Below are 19,582 nucleotides of genomic sequence, written 5' to 3'. Positions count from 1 at the left end.
GTAGTGTTTGGTTTTCTGTTCTTGCGATAGTTTGCTGAGAATGATAGTTTCCAGCTTCATCCATGTCCCTACAAAGGACATGAACTCATCCTTTTTTTATGGCTGCGTAGTATTCCATGGTATATACGTGCCACATTTTCTTAATCCAGTCTGTCATTGATGGACATTTGGGTTGGTTCCAAGTGTTTGCTATTGTGAATAGTGCTGCACTAAACATATGTGTGCATGTGTCTTTAGCAGCATGATTTATAATCCTTTGGGTATATACCCAGTAATGGAATGGTTGGGTCAAATGGTATTTCTAGTTCTAGATCCTTGAGGAATCGCTACACTGTTTTCCACAATGGTTGAACTAGTTTACAGTCCCACCAACAGAGTAAAAGTGTTCCCATTTCTCCACATCCTCTCCAGCACCTGTTGTTTCCTGACTTTTTAATGATTGCCATTCTAACTGGTGTGAGATGGTATCTCATTGTGGTTTCGATTTGCATTTCTCTGATGGCTAGTGATGATGAGCATTTTTTCATGTGTCCATTGGTTGCATAAATGTCTTCTTTTGAGAAGTGTCTGTTCATATCCTTTGCCCATGTCTTGCTGGAGTTGTTTTTTTCTTGTAAATTTGTTTGAGTTCTTTGTAGTTTCTGGATATTAGCCCTTTGTCAGATGAGCAGATTGCAAATATTTTCTCCCATTCTGTAGGTTGCCTGTTCACTCTGATGGTAGTTTCTTTTGCTGTGCAGAAGCTCTTTAGTTTAATTAGATCCCATTTGTCAATTTTGACTTTTGTTGCCATTGCTTTTGGTGTTTTAGACATGAAGTCCTTGCCCATGCCTATGTCCTGAATGGTATTGCCTAGGTTTTCCTCTAGGGATTTTATGGTTTTTGGTCTAACATTTAAGTCTCTAATCCATCTTGAATTAATTTTTGTATAAGCTGTAAGGAAGGGATCCAGTTTCAGCTTTCTATTTATGGCTAGCCAGTTTTCCCAGCACCATTTATTAAATAGGGAATCCTTTCCCCATTGCTTGTTTTTGTCAGGTTTGTCAAAGTTCAGATGGTTGTAGATATGTGGTATTATTTCTGAGGGCTCTGTTCTGTTCCATTGGTCTATATCTCTGTTTTGGTACAAGTACCATGCTGTTTTGGTTACTGTAGCCTTGTAGTATAGTTTGCAGTCAGGTAGCATGATGCCTCCAGCTTTGTTCTTTTGGCTTAGGATTGTCTTGGCAGTGCAGGCTTTTTTTGGTTCTATATGAACCAAAAAATTGAAAGTAGTTTTTTCAATTCTGTGAAGAAAGCCATTGGTAGCTTCATGGGGATGGCAAAAAATTGAAAGTAGTTTTTTCAATTCTGTGAAGAAAGCCATTGGTAGCTTCATGGGGATGGCATTGAATCTATAAATTACCTTGGGCACTATGGCCATTTTCACGATATTGATTCTTCCTATCCATGAGCATGGCATGTTCTTCCATTTGTTTGTGTCCTCCTTTATTTCATTGTTAGTTTCATTCAGTGGTCTGTAGTTCTCCTTGAAGAGGTTCTTCGCATACCTTGTAAGTTTGATTCCTAGGTATTTTATTCTATTTGAAGCAATTGTGAATGGGAGTTCACTCATGATTTGGCTCTCTGTTTTCTGTTCTTGGTGTATAAGAATGCTTGTGATTTTTGCACATTGATTTTGTATCTTGAGACTTTGCTGAAGTTGATTATCAGCTAAAGGAGATTTTGGGCTGAGATGATGGGGTTTTCTAAATATACAATCATGGCATCTGCAAACAGGGACAACTTGACTTACTTTTTTCCTAATTGAACACCCTTTATTTCCTTCTCCTGCCTGATTGTCCTGGCCAGAACTTCCAACACTATGTTGAATAGGAGTGGTGAGAGAGGGCATCCCTGTCTTGTGCCAGTTTTCAAAGGGAATGCTTCCAGTTTTTGCCCATTCAGTATGATATTGGCTGTGGGTTTGTCATAAATAGCTCTTATTATTTTGAGATACATTCCATCAATACCAAATTTATTGAGAGTTTTTAGCATGAAGGGCTGTTGAATTTTGTCAAAGGCCTTTTCTGCATCTATTGAGTAATCATGTGGTTTTTGTATTTGGTTCTGTTTATATGCTGGATTACATTTATTGATTTGCATATATTGAACCAGCCTTGCATCCCAGGGATGAAGCCCACTTAATCATGGTGGACAAGCTTATTGATGTGCTGCTGGATTCAGTTTGCCATTATTCTATTGAGGATTTTTGCATTGATGTTCATCAGGGATATTGGTCTAAAATTCTCTTTTTTTTGTTGTGTCTCTGCCAGGCTTTGGTATCAGGATGATGCTGGCCTCATAAAATGAGTTAGGGAGAATTCTCTCTTTTTCTGTTGATTGGAATAGTTTCAGAAGGAATGGTACCAGCTCCTCCTTGTACCTCTGGTAGAATTCGGCTGTGAATCTGTCTGGTCCTGGACTTTTTTTGGTTGGTAGGCTATTAATTATTGCCTCAATTTCAGAGCCTGTTATTGTCTATTCAGGGCTTCAACTTCTTCCTGGTTTAGTGTTGGGAGAGTGTATGTGTCCAGGAATTTATCCATTTCTTCTAGATTTTCTAGTTTATTTGCATAGAGGTGTTTATAGTATTCTCTGATGGTAGTTTGTATTTCTGTGGGGTCGGTGGTGATATCCCCTTTATCATTTTTTATTGCGTCTATTTGATTCTTCTCTCTTTTCTTCTTTATTAGTCTTGCTAGCAGTCTATCAATTTTGTTGATCTTTTCAAAAAACCAGCTCCTGGATTCATTCATTTTTTGAAGGGTTTTTTTGTGTCTCTCTCTCCTTCAGTTCTGCTCTGATCTTAGTTATTTCTTGCCTTCTGCTACCTTTTGAATGCGTTTGCTCTTGCTTCTCTAGCTCTTTTAATTGTGACGTTAGGGTGTCAATTTTAGATCTTTCCTGCTTTCTCTTGTGGGCATTTAGTGCTATAAATTTCCCTCTACACACTGCTTTAGATGTGCCCCAGAGATTCTGGTATGTTGTATCTTTGTTCTCATGGGTTTCAAAGAACATCTTTATTTCTGCCTTCATTTCGTTATGTACCCAGTAGTCATTCAGGAGCAGGTTGTTCAGTTTCCATGTTGTTGAGTGGCTTTGATTGAGTTTCTTAATCCTGAGTTCTAGTTTGATTACACCGTGGTCCAAGAGACAGTTTGTTATAATTTCTATTCTTTTACATTTACTGAGGAGTGCTTTACTTCCAACTATGTCGTCAATTTTTGAATAAGTGCAACGTGGTGCTGAGAAGAATGTATATTCTGTTGATTTGGGGTGGAGAGTTCTGTAGATGTCTATTAGGTCCGCTTGGTGCAGAGCTGAGTTCAATTCCTGGATATCCTTGTTCCTTCTGTCTTGTTGATCTGTCTAATGTTGACAGTGGGGTGTTAAAGTCTCCCATTATTATTGTGTGGGAGTCTAAGTCTCTTTTTAAGTCTCTAAGGACTTGCTTTATGAATCTGAGTGCTTCTGTATTGGGTGCATATATATTTAGGATAGTTAGCTCTTCTTGTTGAATTGATCCCTTTACCACCATGTAATAGCCTTCTTTGTCTCTATTGATCTTTGTTGGTTTAAAGTCTGTTTTATCAGAGACTAGGATTGCAACCCATGCCTTTTTTTGTTTTCCATTTGCCTGGTAGATATTCCTCCATCCCTTTATTTTGAGCCTAGGTGTGTCTCTGCATGCGAGATGGGTCTCCTGAATACAGCAAACTGATGGGTCTTGACTCTTTATCCAATTTGCCAGTCTGTGCCTTTTAATTGGAGTATTTAGCCCATTTACATTTAAGGTTAATATTGTTATGTTTGAACTTGATCCTGTCATTATGATGTTAGCTGGTTATTTTGCTTATTAGTTGATGCAGTTTCTTCCTAGCATCTATGGTCTTTACATTTTGGCATGTTTTTGCAGTGACTGGTACCGGTTGTTCTTTCCATGTTTAGTGCTTCCTTCAGGAGCTCTTGTAGGGCAGGCCTGGTGGTGACAAAATCTCTCAGCATTTGCTTGTCTGTAAAGGATTTTATTTCTCCTTCACTTACGAAACTTAGTTTGGCTAGATATGAAAATCTGGGTTGAAAATTCTTTTCTTTAAGAATGTTGAATATTGGCCCCCACTGTCTTCTGGCTTGTAGAGTTTCTGCTGAGAGATCTGCTGTTAGTCTGATGGGCTTCCCTTTGTGGGTAACCCAACCTTTCTCTCTGGCTGCCCTTAAATTTTTTCCTTCATTTAAACTTTGGAGAATCTGACAATTATGTGTCTTGGAGTTGCTCTTCTGGAGGAGTATTTTTGTGGCATTCTCTGCATATCCTGAATTTGAATGTCAGCCTGCCTTGCTAGGTTGGGGAATTTCTCCTGGATAATATCCTGCAGAGTGCTTTCCAACTTGGTTCCATTCTCCCCGTCACTTTCAGGTACACCAATCAGATGTAGATTTAGTCTTTTCACATAGTCCCATATTTCTTGGAGGCTTTGTTCATTTCTTTTTACTATTTTTTCTCTAAACTTCTCTTCTCACTTCATTTCATTCATTTGATCTTCAATCACTGATACCCTTTCTTCCAGTTGATCGAATCAGTTACTGAAGCTTGTGCATTTGTCACATAGTTCTCATGCCATGGTTTTCAGCTCTGTCAGGTCATTTAAGGACTTCTCTACATTGGTTATTCTAGTTAGCCATTCGTCAAATCTTTTTTCGAGGTTTTTAGCTTATTTGCAATGGGTTCAAACTTCCTTCTTTAGCTCAGAGAAGTTTTATCATCTGAAGCCTTCTTCTCTCAACTCGTCAAAGTCATTCTCCATCCAGCTTTGTTCCATTGCTGGCAAGGAGCTGCATTCTTTTGGAGGGGGAGAGGCGCCCTGATTTTTAGAATTTTCAGCTTTTCTGCTCTGTTTTTTCCCCTTCTTTGTGGTTTTATCTATCTTTGGTCTTTGATGATGGTGACGTACAGATGGGGTTTTGGTGTGGATGTCCTTTCTGTTTAATTAACACTTATTTTAATGTATGCAGAAAAGAACTTAAGTTATTTACATTTATTTGTAATATAAATATATGTAATATTTATGAAAAAAATTCTTGAAAAACTAGAAGTAGAATGGAGCCCTCATATTTTTAAAAGGCTATCTGGTGAAATTCCATAGCAGTGATTGTACTTAACAGAGAAACTTTAGACATAGCAATTTTAAGATATAGAAATGACAAAGATACTACTATTACCTCAGGCCAGCACATAAAAATAAGAAAATATATTAAGCAATAAAAGACGTTGAAGGGAAGTCACAAGTTGTCATTTGCAGATCATATCATATCTGCATTTAGCCTAGCAAAATCAAAAGATTTGTCTCTGAAGTACTAACCAATAGATATAAATGCTGAGTCAAAGGCTATACACATATTTAATTTTACTAGATGTTGCCATAAATGTTCTCCCAAAATGACTGTCATACCAGAAAGGTAGAAGAGCCCCATTACGCCAAATACTTACCAACAAATTATAATTTTTATACTCTCAAATTTGGCCTATCTAATGAACATGACATCTGTCACTGTGATTTGAATTTTCACTTATTTTATAACTAGTAACATTGAACATTTTCACATATATATACTCGTCATTCAAATATCACTGTATATGAATTGTTTATTCCTGTCTTTTCCTCATTTTTCTATCAGGTTTTCTTTTCCTTTACTTTGGAGGAGTTCTTTGCTAATTTTGGACACAAATATATTGTTCATTTTATTAACTGGACGTAGCTTATGCCTTGCATTTTTACTTGTTTTAGGGTATCTATTATTGTACTGAATTCAAAAATTTAATATAGTTAAATTTATCAACATTTTCTTCTATCATTTATATTTTTGGTTTTGGTTTTGGTTTGTCTTTCAGAAATCCTTTTATTCTCTAGAAAATACATCCTTTTACATTTTCTCCTGAAATTTGGACGATCTACCTGGAATTTGCAGAGGCATGCATGACATGGTATAGGGAATCTTTTAGGGATTGGGTTTTTTTATTTTTATTTATTTATTTTTGAGATGGAGTCTCACTCTGTCACCCAGGCTGGAGTGCAGTGGCATGATCTCAGCTCACTGCAGCTTCTGCCTCTCGGGTTCAAGCGATTCTCTTCCCTCAGCCTCCATGTAGCTGGGATTATAAGTGCATGCCATCATGCCCAGCTAATTTTTGTATTTTTAGTAAAGATGGGATTTCACCATGTTGGCCAGGTTGGTTTTGAACTCCTGACCTCAAGGAATCTGCCGGCCTCATCCTCCCAAAGTGCTGGGATTACAGGCATAAAACACCATGCCCGGCCTTTTTTTTTTTTTTTTTAATAGTGTGAATAATCATTTATTAAGTGTTTATCCTTTTTCATCAACATGTCATGATAATTTCTGTTACTTATCAAGCTTTTTTAATAGATTGAGTTCTGCACTTTTAATTCTATCTTAGTGGTCAATTTGTTTATAGCTGTGCAAATGCTACATTATCTTAATTACAGTTTTTTTAAAATTGATATCTGGCAGGGTGGGCTCCATTATTTTCATCCTCTGCAGATTTACATATGTATTTTTGGCCCTTTGCTCTTCCATATAATGTTTAGAATCAGCTTATAGAGATATGATAAAATTTGGAGAAGAATTACCATCTTTATGATATTAGAAATTCCAATTCATAAACCTGACATAATATTCCATTTATTCGTGCCTTCTTTCATGTCCTTCAATATTGTAATGTCCATAAAAATATTGTATATCTTATTTTAATTTCAGATGTTTACATGGAGTAGCAAATAGGATATTTTTCTATTACATTTTTAATAAGTTACTATTACTGCTTAGAAAAGGAATTGATAAAATTCAACACCCTTTTATGCTAAAAACTCTCAATAAACTAGGTATTGATGGAACATATCTCAAAATAATAACAGCAATTTATGACAAACCCACATCCAATACTATACTGAATGTGCAAAAGTTGGAAGCATTTCCTTTGAAAACTGGCACAAGACAAGAATGCTCTCTTACCATTCCTATTCAACATAGTATTGGAAGTTCTGGCCAGGGCAATCAGGCAAGAGAAGGAAATAAAGTGCATTTGAATAGGAAGAGAGGAAGTCAAATTGTCTCTGTTTGCAGATGCCATGATTGTATATTTAGAAAACCCCATCATCTTAGCCCCAAATCTCCTTAAGTTGATAAGCAACTTCAGCAAAGTCTCAGGATACAAAATCAGTGTGCAAAAACCACAAACATTCCTATACACCAGTAATAGAGAGCCAAAACATGAGTGAACTCCCATTCACAATTGCTACAAAGAGAATAAAATGCCTAGCAATACAACTTACAAGGGATGTAGAGGACCTCTTCAAGGAGAACTACATACAAATCACTGCTTAAGAAAATAAGAGAGGACACAAACAAATGGAAAAACACTCCATGCTCATGAATAGGAAGAATCAATATCATGAAAATGGCCATACTGCCCCTATAGATTCACTGCTATCCTCATCAAGCTACCACTGACTTTCTTCACATAATTATTTAAAAACTACTTTAAATTTCATATGGAACCAAAAAAGAGCCCATATAGCCAAGACAATCCTAAGCAAAAAGATCAAAGCTGGAGGCATCATGCTACCTGACTTTAAACTATACTACAAGGCTACAATAATGAAAACAGCATGGTACTGGTATCCAAAACAGATATCTAGACCAATGGAACAGAATACAGGCCTCAGAAATAATGCCACACATCTATAACCATCTGATCTTTGACAAATCTGACAAAAACAAGCAATGGGGAAAGGATTCCCTATTTAATAAATGGTGTTGGGAAAACTGGCTAGCCATATACAGAAAACTGAAACTAGACCCCTTCCTTACACCTTATACAAAAATTAACTCAAGTTGGATTAAAGGCTTAAAGGTAAGACCTAAAGCCATAAAAACCCTAGAAGAAAACCTAGGCAATATCATTCAGGACATAAGCATGGGCAAAGACTTCATGACTAAAAGACCAAAAGCAATGGCAACAAAAGCCAAAAGTGACAAATGGGATCTACTTAAACTAAAGAGCTTCTGCACAGCAAAAGAAACTATCGTCAGAGTGAACAGGAAACCTAAAGAATGGGAGAAAATTTTTGCAATCTATCCATCTGACAAAGGGCTAATATCCAGAATCTACAAAGAACTTAAACAAATTTACAAGAAAAAAACAACCCCATCAAAAGGTGGGCAAAGGATATGAATGGATACTTCTCAAAAGAAGACATTTATGCAGCCAGCATACATATGAAAAAATGCTCATCAACACCTGTCATTAGAGAAATGCAAATCAAAACTGCAATGAGATACCATCTCATGCCAGTTAGAATGGTGATCATTAAAAAGTCAGGAAACATCCGATGCTGGAGAGGATGCGGAGAAGTAGGAATGATTTTACACTGTTGGTGGGAGTGTAAATTAGTTCAACCATTGTGGAAGACAGTGTGAGGTTCTTCAAGGATCTAGAATTAGAAATGCCATTTGACCCAGCAATCCCATTTCTGGGTATATACCTAAAGGAATATAAATCATTCTACAATAAAGAGACATGCACACATATGTATATTGCAGTACTATTCACAATAGCAAAGTCTTGGAACCAACCCAATGTCCATCAGTGATAGACTGGATAAAGAACATGTGGCACATGTACATCATGGAATACTATGCAGCCATAAAAAGGATGAGTTCATGTCCTTTGCAGGGACATAGATAAAGCTGGAAACCATCATTCTCAGCAAACTAACACAAACCAAATACCACATGTTCTCACTCATAAGTGGGAGTTGAACAATGAGAACACATGGACACAGAGAGGGGAACATCACACACTGGGGCCTGTCAGGGCCTGCAGGGATAGGGGAGGGATAGCATTAGGAGAAATACCTACAGTAGATGACGGGATGATGAGTGTAGCAAACCACCATGGCACGTGTATATCTATGTAACAAACCTGCACGTTCTGCACATGTGGAGAACTACAAACCACTGCTCATGGTCAGGTATTTTATAAACAGTATCCCTCAATTGGGAATTATCTGGTGTTTTTTTCATTGTTAGACTGGGCTTTTTGGATTGGGGGAGAAGGACCACAGAAGTAAAGTGCCATTTTCATCACATCATATCAAGGGTACATATTACTATAATTTTCACTGCCAGTGTTGACCTTGATCATCTAGCTGAGATAGTGTTTGCCAGGCTTTTCCACTTTGGAAGTTACTCTTTCTCCTTTTCCATGCTGTATTCTTTGGAAAGAAATAACTATGCAGAGAATAATTACTTTTTTATTGGGGTTTTAAAAATTTCCCTTCTCATCAATTGTGTTGTTATATACCACAAAAATTTGTCCTCTGTGTCAAACTTTGCAAATGTGTTGGCATAAAGTTATTCTAGTGTTCTTTCATGAGAACACCAATTCAGATGTGTATCCTGTTTTATTCCCCAAATAATCTTTAAAATATCTTCCTGGCGTCAGATGTGATATACCCTTTTTCACTCCCCAAATTAATTGTTTCTGTGTTTTCTTTTCCCCTTAATCAAATTTACTGGAAAGTGGCCCACTTTCAGTTTTGCTCTAAGAGTTAGCTTTTTATCCTGCTGATCATCTCTATTGTTTCTTTGTTTTACTTCCTATTAGTACCTTTTCTATTTGTGATTTCCTGACTTCTACTTTTTCCAGGTTTACTTTGCTATTCTCTTCCTTTCCTTGACTTGGACATCTAGCACATTTAGTCTTAATTTTCATTGCTATTTAATAGCTTCATGTACAGTTATATATTTCTCTCTCAATATAATTTGGTGGCATTCCCTAATGTTTGATATAAAGTATTTTCATTGTCATTCATTGTCAAATATTTTGCAATTTCATTGCAATTTACATTTAAATAATGAATTTGAAAGTTGCTGAGATTTCCTTTGTGACTCAGTACATGGTCTATTTTTGGTTTTCACATGTACTTGAAAATAACGTATTGCTTCTCTACTTTTCATTGGATTTTTTACCTTACCTTTCTGGAATTTTAAAAATATAGATAGTGATATTATTATTTCTTTCCCCCATATTTTTAAACTTGTCTTTCATATTTTTTCAACTCTATATTCCTTCTTGATTATTTCTGGGAGAGTTCTTCAACCTAATCTTCCAGCTCACTTATGTGGTTTTGGTATACATTCTACTTGTGCACCAGACTACTATTTATTTCAGTTATTATACTTTTCAGACCAAGAATCTTCAACTGGTTCTTCTTTCTGATGTCTTGTTTCTGTTTTGCATTTTAAATATTTCTACCTTATCATTCTCCAGTGATGTTGATTACACTTAATTCTAATTATTGCTCTATGTGTTCTACTGCCTTTTTCCTTTCTTATGTAAATGCCTATGCTCTTCAAATGTCTCAGTAATTTTTCTGTGAGGTCACATTCCCCTAGGATTATCTGCTACTTTTGATGGTAATGTCTCCCAAAGAAAATAAGCCAAATTTCAAGCCTTGGCTTCTGCCTTTACTGGTGATTTTAGGAAGCTAGAAGGGTTCCTTAATGCTAAGAACCTCTCTTTTAATTTGTCCTCAACCATTTCCCATTCCCTCATTCGCACATATAATGTGACACTGATTTCGGGTGACTTTTCTCTACTTTCGCCCAAGCACAACTTCTCCCAGAAGCCATCACTGTATTGGGATCTAATCATCTAGAACGGAAGTTCTCAACCAAAGGTGGCATTTAGAAATGTGTGAGGAAAATTTGGGGATTGCTATAATGATCCTGGGTTACCACAGGCATTTAGTGCAAGAAAAGAGGGTTACTAAATATCCCATAGTGCATGTAAAACTCCCACACAATGAAGTCCCAAACAAAATTACAATAGTGCCCTCATGTGTAGTAATGGGAAGGAGTTAAAGTTTTTGATTGACTAATTTGTACATGTAGGTTTCTACTATCTCTACTCAGGGTTTTGTAGTGGTCCCCAATGTTACTACACTACCTCCAGTTGGGCTGAATGATGATGCTATTTTTCTCTCTGACTAGAGAAGGAAGGTGGCAATCAATGTGCTAACCAGAGAATTGTAAGGGACTTAAAAGAACTCAGAATGCTCACTGAGCCCTTTCCCTGTCATGGCTTCTAGTTCTTTTCTCCCTCTGGGTTGGTTTCCGCTTCTTAAACCCTCACTCCATCATATACATCAGAATCCTATCACTAGGACTTTCCAGGGATTTCTTACAGTTTTTATTATTATCTGAAATCTATCATCTCCTTCTCATTCTGTGGCATCTCCAAGATTGGATCAAACTTGGGCACTAGTATCCACTGTTAGTATTCCATCTTGCTACCTTACTAGGAACACTGATCCTTAACAGCATACAAAAAATAAAATAAAATAAATGGATAGCTAATTTTTTTTAAAAGAGCAACAAAAGGGATTTACCCTTAGAAAGTGAGATATATATAAAGCCAAGTTTTAAAAGAAATACACAATCCAAATATTTACTGCCTTCAAGAAACCCTTGTAACTTATAAAAATTCTTATAGATCAGGCCGGGTGCAGTGACTCATGCCTGTAATCCCAGCACTTTGGGAGGCCAAGGCGGGTGGATCATGAGGTCAGGAATTCAAGACCAGCCTGGCCAATATGGTGAAACCCCGTCCCTACTAAAAAATACAAAAAAAAAAAAAAAAAAAAAAATTAGCTGGGCGTGGTGGCAGGCGCCTATAATCCCAGCTACTTGGGAGGCTGGGGCAGGAGAATCACTTGAAAACCAGAAGGCAGAGGTTGCAGTGAGCCAAGATCATGCCAGTGTACTTCAGCCTGGGCAACAACAGTGAAACTCTGTCTAAAAAAAAAAAAACAAACTTACAGACTCAAGGTAAAGGAGTGAAAAAAAAATATTGTACACAAATGGTAACCAAACAGACTTTAAATCAACAACAGTTTAAAAAAAAAAAAAAAAGCCAGAGAACGTCATTACAAAATGATAAGGGGATCAATTCAACAAGAAGATACAACAATTCTAAATGTATATGCACCTAGCCCCAGAGCTCCCAGATTCATAAAACAAATATCACTAGATCTAAGAAAATAGATAGCAAATATAATAACAGCACAGAACTTAAATATTCCACTGATATCACTAGACAGATCATTAAGGCAGAAAGTCAGCAAAGAAACACTGAACTTAAACTGGACTTTAGAACAAATAGACCTAACAAACATTTATTAAACTTTCTACCCCCAAAACTTTAGAATATACATTCTTCTCATTGACACATGGAACATTTTCCAAGATAGGCCATATGATAGGGCACAAAACAAGTCTCAATAAATTTTAAAAAACAGAAATCACATCAGGTATCTTCTCAGACCACACAGCAGAATAAAACTAGAAATCCATTCCAAGAGGAACTCTCAAAACTTGTAAGTACCTGGAAATTAAATAATCTGTTCCTGAATGATCTTTGAGTCAATGATAAAATCAAGATAGACATCTAAATTTTTTTTTAAAAGAATGAAAACAGTGCCACAAGTTATCAGATGTCTGTGCCAGGAGGAAAGTTTATAGTGCTAAATATCCACATCAAAAAGACAGAAACATCAAAAATTGACAACCTAACGTCACATCTCAAGGAACTAGAAAAATAAGAACAAACCAAACTCAAATCTAGCAGAAGAAAAGAAATAGCAAAGACCAGAGCAAAACTAAATGAAATTGAAACAAAGAAAACACAAAGGATCAATGAAACAAAAAGTTGGATTTTTGAAAAGATAAACAAAATTGATAGATCACTAGCTAGATTAACCATGGGAAGAAGAGAGAAGATTCAAATATGTTCAATCAGAAATGAAAATGGAGATATCACAACTGATGCCACAGAAATAAAAATGATCATCCAAGATTACTATGAATACCTGTATGCATAAAAACTAGAAAATTTAGATAAAATGGATAAGGACTTAGAAACAAACAACCCCCCAAGCTTGAATAAGGAAAAAATAGAAATCCTGGAAAGACCAATAAGAACTACTGAGACTTAATCAGTAATTTTAAAAACTCCCAAAAACAAAAGACAAGATCAAATGAATTCACAGCTGAATTCATCAGACATTGAAAGAAAAGCTGACACCAACCTTTCTGAAAGTATTTCAAAAGATTGAGAAGGAGGGAATCTGTCCTAACTCATTCTGTGAAGTCAGTATCATCCTGATACCAAAGCCAGAAAAGGACACATGCACAAAGAAAACTATAGATCAATATCCCTGATGAAGATAGATGCAAAAATTCTTAACAAAATACTAGTAAACCAAATCCAATAGCACATCACAAAATAATTTGCCACGATCAAGTGGATTTCATCTCAAGTATGCAAGGAGTCAACATATGCAAGTCAATAAATGTAAGTCATCACATAAACAGAATTAAAAATGAAAACCATATGATCACTTCAATAGATGCAGAAAAAAAGCATATGATAAAATCCAACATTGCTTCATGATAAAAATCTTCAACAAACTAGGCATAAAAGGAAGATATCTGAATTTAATAAAAGCCATCCATGACAAACCCACAGCCAATATCATACTGAATGGAGAAAAGTTGAAAGCATTCTCCCTTAGAACTGGATCAAGAAAATAATGCTCACTTTTACCACTTCTATTCAACACAGTACTTGAAGTCCTAGCTAAAGCAATAAGGTAAGAGAAAGAAAAGAACATCTAAATTGGAAAAGAGAAAGTAAAACTATCTCTGTTGGCTGATGATGTGATCTTACAACTAGAAAACCCTAAAGACTCCTCTAAAAGACTCCCAGATTCGATAAATTCAGCAAAGTCTCAGGTTACAAAATCAATGTATGCAAATTAGTAGAATAGCTATACACTAATAACAACCAAGCTGAGAGTCAAATCAAAAACTCAATCCCATTTATAATAGCTGCAAAAAATAAGATAAGATACCAAGAATGTACTTAACGAAGAAGGTGAAAGATCTCTACAAGAAGAACTATAAAACACTGACGAAAGAAATTGTAGAAGACACAAACAAATGGAAAAACATTCCATGCTCATGGATTGGAATAATCAATATTGCAAAAATGATTATACTACCCAAAGCAATCTACAAATTCAACACAATTCTTGTCAAAACATCAACATCATTTTTCACAGAATTAGCAAAAACAATCCTAAAATAGATATGGAACCAAAAAAGAGCCCAAATAATCAAAGCAATCCTAAGCAAAAAGAACAAATCCGAAGGCATCACATTACCCAACTTCAATTATACTACAAAGCTATAGAAACAAAAACAGCATGGTACTGGTGTAAAAGACACATAGAACAATTGAACAGAATAGGAAACCCAGAAAAAACGTTAAATACCCAGAACCAACTTATCTTCAACAAAGCAGACAAAACCATACACTTCAGTAAAGGACACTCTATTCAATAAACAGTGCTGGGAAAATTGAATAGCCACATGTAGAAGAATAAAACAGGATCCCCATCTCTCACATTATACAAAAAGTAACTCAAGATGGATTAAAGAATTAAACCTAAGATGTGAAACCATAAAAATTCTAGAAGAAAGTCCTGGAATAACTCTTCTGGATATTGGCCTCGGCAAAGAATTTATGACTAAGACCCCAAAAGCAAGTGTAACAACAACAACAAAAAAGTAAATGGGACCTAATTAAACCAAAAAGCTTCTGCACAGCAAAAGAAATAACAGAGAAAATAGAAAACCTACAGAATGAGAGAAAATATTTGTAACCTACACATTTGACAAAGGACTAACATCCAGAATCTACATGAACCTCAAACAAATTAGGAAGAAAAAATAAATAGTTCCATTATAAAGTGGGAAAATTACATGGACAGACATTTTTCAAAAGAAGACATACCAATACCAACAAATGTATAAAAACTACTCAATATCACTAATCTTCAGGGAAATGGAAATTAAAAGCATAATGAGATACCACCTTACCCCAATCAGAATGGCCATTATTAAAAAGTAAAAAACCAACAGATGTTAGTGAGGATGTGGTGAAAAGGGAACACTTACACACTGTAGGTGGGAATGTAAATTAGTACAACCTCTGTGGAAAATAGTATGGAAGTTTCTCAAAGAACTAAAAGTAGATCTACCATTCAGTCCAGCAATCCCATTACTTGGTGTCTACCCAAAGGAAAAGAAGTCATATCAAAAGACATCTGCACTTGAATTTATATTGCAGCACAATTCACAACTGACCAACAGATGAGTGGATAAAGAAAAAGTAGCATATATATGCTACATTTATATATATATAAATATATACAATATATAATATAAATATATATGAATTTAAAAAGAACAAAATAATGTCTTTTGCAGCAACATGGATGGAACTGGAGGGTATTATCCTAAGTGACATAACTCAGGAATGAAAAACAAAATACCACATATTCTCACTTATAAGTGGGATTTAAGCTATGAGTACCCAAAAACATAAAGAGTAGTATAATGGACTTTGAAGACTCAGAAAGAGGGAGAGTGGGAAGGGACATGGGATGCAAAATTACTTATTGGGTAAAATATATGCTATTTGGGTGACAGGTACACTAAAACTCCAAACTTCACCATTATACAATTCATCCATGTAACCAAAAACCACTTGTACCCCTAAAGTTATTTAAATATAAATAAACAAATAGCAAAACAAAAAACAGCAGTGTGACATTGATAGATTAAAACTAGACTAAAGCATATATAGATGGCAACTTGAAACGTTCAAGTGGCAGCATCAATCTGTTCAAAATGATGAACAAATTATTTGGCAAATTATTTGGTAAATGATATGAGGAAACAATCATTTCATGGAGAACTATATGATTTTTTCCCATTTGAGAAGGTTTTAAACTTTTTTACTTTTAATACATTTTTGAATTACAGAAAAGTTTCAAAGTAGTATAGAGGATGCTTATATATCCTTCAGCCAGCATCAGTAAATAACATCTTGCGTAATTATCACCAAATGTTCAGAATTAAGAAATTAACATTGGTACACTAGCAACTATCAATGAAATTACAGACTTCTTTTGGATTTTACTAGTTTTTCCATTAATATCCTTTTTCTATTTCAGGACCTAATCCAGGATCTCAAATTGCATTTAGTTATCATGTCTCCTTAGTCGGGGACAGTTGCTTAGTCTTATGTGGTTTTTCATGATTGTGACACTTTAGAAAAATTAGTTATTTTGTAGAATGTCACTCAATTTTTTTCTATCCAAAATTTTCTCATAATTAGATTGAAGTTATACATTGTTGTCAAGCATACCATAGACGTGATATGCCCTTCTCAGTACAGCATTTGTGTCTTATTATTAGAAATGATTAACTATTTGGCAGACTATTTGGTAAATGAAGGAATTAGGAAACTGAGTCATTTCATGTATAACTTTTTTTTTCAACTTGAGAAGATTTTTGATTGTTTTGACTTTTAAATGTGTTTTTGAATTACAGAAAAGTCTGGCAGATTATTGCCAACCAATATATGTCTTACTACTGGTTATGTTAACCTTTGTCACTTGGGTAAGCAGATGTTCATTGATTTTATCCACTCCAATGTCACTATTTTTAACTTTGAAATTACAAATATATTGGTGGAAATAAACTCTTGTTTTTCTTCAAATTTTTCTTCGCTGATTTTAGTATTCGTTAGCAGATAATGAGTACAGCAATTATTACTGAAGAGTTCTAATGCTCATTTTGTATTTCCTTCACTTTTGCCATTTTTGTTAGTTGGAATTCTTCTGTGAGGAACAGCTGTTTCTTCTACCCCATTTATTTATGCTATTATTTACTTTTATAGATATGAACTCATAGGTTTTTTTTTTAATTCTATGGGTTATATTCTGATATGGCTTGGATCTGTGTCCCTGCCCAAATCTCATGTGGAATTGTAATCCCCAGTGTTGGAGCTGAAGCCTGGTAGCAGGTAATTGGATCATGGGGGCAGAATTCTTATAAATGGTTTATCACCAACCCCAACTGGTACTGTATAGTGAGTGAGTTTTCACAAGAGCTTGTTGTTTAAAAGTGTGTAGCCCCTTCCACAAACTCATGCTCCTACTCTGGCCATGTAAGACACCTGCTCCCACTTTGCCTTCTGCCATGAGTAAAAACTCCCTGAGGCCTTCCCAGAAGCAGAAGCTACCATGCTCCCTGTACAGCCTGTGGAACCATAAGCCAATTAAATCTCTTTTCTTTATAAATTACCCAGTCTCAAATATTTTTATAGCAGTGTGAGAACAGACTAATACAGAAAATTGGTACTGCGGAGTGGAGCACTGCCAAAAATATACTTGAAAATGTGGAAGCAACTTTAACTGGGTAACAGGCAGAAGGTAGAGGGCCCAGAAGAAGATAAGAATATAAGAGAAACTTTGGAACTTCCTAGAGACTTGTTAAATTGTTGCCACCAAAATACTGGTAGTGATATGGGCAACGAAGTCCAGGCTGAGGAGGTTTCAGATGGAGATAAGGAACTTATTGGGAATTGGAGTAAAGGTCATTTTTATTATGCTTTAGCAAAGAACTTGGAGGCATTGTGCCCCCATCCTAGGGATCTGTGGAACTTTGAACTTCAGAGTGATGATTTAGGGTATCTGGGAGAAGAAATTTCTAAGCAGCAAAGTGTTCAAGAAGCAGCCTGGCTGCTTTAACAACCTATGCTCATATGTATGAGCAAAAAATGATGTAAAACTGGAAATTATATTAAAAAGGAAGCAAAGTATAAAAGTTTGAAAAATTCGCAGCCTGGCCATGTGGTAGAAAGAAATGGCCATTTTCAGGGGAGGAATTCAGGAAGGCTGCAGAAATTTGCATAAGTAAAAAGGAGTCAAATGCTAATAGTGGAGACAATGGGGAGAAGGCCTCAAAGGCATTTCAGAAACCTTTGTGGAAGCCTCTCCCATCACAGACCTGTAAGCCTAGAAGGGAAGAATGGTTTTGTGAGCCAGGCCCAGGGCCCTATCACCCTGCACAGCCTCAAGACACTGGTCCCTGCATCCCAGCTGCTCCAGCTCCAGCCCTGGCTCAAAGAGACCCAGGTACAGCTCAAGCCATTGCTTTAGAGAGTGCAAGCCATAAGCCTTGGTGGCTTCCACAGGGTGTTAAGCCTGCAGGTGCACAGAGTGCAAGAGTTGAGGCTTGAGAGACTCTACTTAGATTTAGGAGGATGTATGGAAAAGCCTGGATGTCCAGGCAGAAGTCTGCTGCAGGAGTGAAACCCTCATAGATAACCTCTACTAGGGCAGTGTGGAGGGGAAATGTGAGGCCTGAGCCCCCACACAGAGTCCCCACTGGGGCACTGCCTAGTAGAGCTGTGAGAAAAGGTCCACCATCCTCCAGACCCCAGAATGGTAGATACACTGGCAGCTTGCACTCATCACCTGGAAAAACCAAAGGCACTCAACATCAGCCCTTGAGGGCAGCTGCAGGGACTGAACCCTGCAAAGCCACAGGGGCAGAGCTGCCCAGGTCCTTGGGAACCCACCCCTTGCATCAATGTGCCCTGGATGTGAGACATGGGTTCAAAGGAGATTATTTTGAAGCTTTGAAGTTTAATGACTGCTCTTCTGGGTTTTGAACTTGCGTGAAGCCTGTAGCCCCTTTCTTTCTGCCAATTTTTCCCTTTTAGAATGTAAATATTTACCTAACACCCATAGTCCCATTGTATCTTGGAAGTAACTAACTTGATTTTGATTTTACAGGCTCATAGGTGGAAGGGACTTACCTTGTCTCAAATGAGACTTTGGACTTTGGACTTTTGAATTAATGCTGAAATTCACTAAGACTTTGAGGTACTGTTGGGAAGGCATGATTGTATTTTGAAATGTGAGAACAATGATTGTATTTTGAAATGTGAGAGTAGACTAATATGTGCTCCAAAACAATTGTTATTTATTTTGTGACTCAAATTGTTGCAACTTTGGTAATCAGGAGCTCTTTCAGGTTAGCTTCTGGACCATTTTGTCATGTCCCTCCATTTTTTAAAAGACATTTCCTAGCACCACAAGATGCTCTAGGCTCATCTCATATCCCCTGACAAAGTGATGGAATCAACTAGCCACTTCTCTAAGAAATTCTGGCTCCCTTTACTGGAGAATAAAGAAACCAAGGTCTAGCCACTAGGTGTCATTGCTTCTAGGGCTTCTCTATGGATAGAGCTTGAAAATATATGTCTGTGTGCATGAACCCATGTATACATACAAATGCATATTTATCCATCAAAAAACTCTGAATGCATACTGATAATTCTAATCCTTGTGAATATCACAAGGTTAATTTTAATATACCCATTACATTTTCTTGTTTATAGTTTCTTTCTCCTAAAATATTTTCTATCTGATTCTTTATAGAAAAAGTTTGTCCACCCCTGGTTTATATCATTCCGATTTCAGATCGCTGTTTATATATTTGAATTTAAGAATATATTGACAGAAGTTTTCCATGTTCC

General features: G+C 36.3%; 1 protein-coding gene across 1 annotated transcript in view; it reads left to right on the top strand.

Moving 5' to 3' along the window:
* The window catches only part of NXPE4 (neurexophilin and PC-esterase domain family member 4), a 77,659-nt gene that overhangs the window by 31,357 nt on the left and 26,720 nt on the right, over positions 1-19,582 (top strand). The window lies entirely within an intron of this gene.

Source organism: Macaca mulatta, chromosome 14 (assembly GCF_049350105.2).
Source record: "Macaca mulatta isolate MMU2019108-1 chromosome 14, T2T-MMU8v2.0, whole genome shotgun sequence".
Classification (NCBI taxonomy): domain Eukaryota; kingdom Metazoa; phylum Chordata; class Mammalia; order Primates; family Cercopithecidae; genus Macaca; species Macaca mulatta.
Note: the sequence above shows the minus strand (reverse complement) of the source record. Positions and strands in the feature narration are given on the sequence as shown.